Source organism: Chiloscyllium plagiosum, unplaced genomic scaffold, assembly GCF_004010195.1.
Source record: "Chiloscyllium plagiosum isolate BGI_BamShark_2017 unplaced genomic scaffold, ASM401019v2 scaf_55921, whole genome shotgun sequence".
Classification (NCBI taxonomy): Eukaryota; Metazoa; Chordata; class Chondrichthyes; order Orectolobiformes; family Hemiscylliidae; genus Chiloscyllium; species Chiloscyllium plagiosum.
Genome location: NW_025149535.1, coordinates 1 through 1,352, shown reverse-complemented (window position 1 = coordinate 1,352; position 1,352 = coordinate 1). Strand labels below are relative to the sequence as shown.

General features: G+C 46.2%; 1 pseudogene; it reads left to right on the top strand.

Annotated features, from left to right (window-relative positions):
* The first annotated feature begins 360 nt into the window (after positions 1 to 360).
* On the top strand, positions 361 to 1,276 carry LOC122545062 (annotated as a pseudogene).
* Positions 1,277 to 1,352: the final 76 nt, after the last annotated feature.

The following is a 1,352-nucleotide window of genomic DNA, read 5'->3' as shown; positions in this document are numbered from 1 at the left end:
CGAAGACAAAGACGACGAAGAAGACGACGAAGACGACGAAGACGAAGAAGACGACGAAGACGACGACGAAGACGACGACGGAAGACGAAGAAGACGACGAAGACGACGACGAAGACGACGACGAAGAAGACGACGAAGAAGAAGATGACGAAGACGAAGACGACGAAAACGAAGACGACGAAGATGAGGAGACGAAGAAGACGAAGAAGACGAAGACAATGAAGACGAAGAAGACGACGAAGAAGACGACAAAGAAGACGAAGAAGATGATGAAGATGAAGAAGACGAAGATGAAGAATAAGAAGACGACGCGACGAAGACGAAGACGACGACGACGACGAAGACGACGACGACGAAGAAGAAGACGACGAAGACGAAGAAGAAGATGACGAAGAAGACAATAAAGAAGACCAAGAAGACAAAGAAGAAGAAGACAACGAAGAAGACGACCAAGACGACGAAGAAGAAGAAGAAGAAGAAGAAAAAGAAGACGAAGACGACGAAGACGAAGTAGACGAAGACGAAGACGAAGACGATGAAGAAGAACTTGAACAAGAAGACGAAGACGAAGACGACGAAGATGACGAAGACGACGACGAAGACGAAGAAGAACACGAAGAAGACGACGAAGGAGACGACGAAGAAGACGAAGACGAAGACGAAGACAGTGATGAAGAAGAAGAAGACGACGAAGAAGATGAAGAAGAAGACAAAGAAGACGAAGAAAAAGACGATGATGAAGAAGAAGACGAAGACGAAGAAGAAGACAAAGAAGACCAAGAAGACGAAGAAGAAGACGACGAAGACGACGACCAAGATGACGAAGAAGAAGACGACGAAGACGACAACCAAGACGACGAAGAAGATGAGGAAGAAGACGAGGATGAAGACGAAGACGAAGACAACGAAGAAGAAGAAGACGACGAAGACGAAGAAGACGAAGAAAAAGACGACAAAGAAAAAGACGACGAAGACGAAGAAGAAGATGACGAAGATGAAGAAGAACACGATGAAGACCAAGAAGACGAAGAAGAAGACAACGAAGAAGACGACCAAGACGACGAAGAAGAAGAAGAAGACGACGAAGACAATGAAGAAGACGAGGAGGAAGACGACGAGGAAGAAGACGAGGAAGAAGACGAGGAAGAAGACGAGGAAGACGAAGACGAAGACGAAGACGACGAAGACGAAGACAACGAAGAAGAAGACGACGAAGAAGACGAAGACGACGAAGACGAAGACAACGAAGAAGAAGACGACGAAGACGACGAAGAAGATGAAGAAGGCGAAGAAGATGAAGAAGACGAAGAAAAAGACGACGAAGAGGACGACGAAGAAGACGACTAAGACGA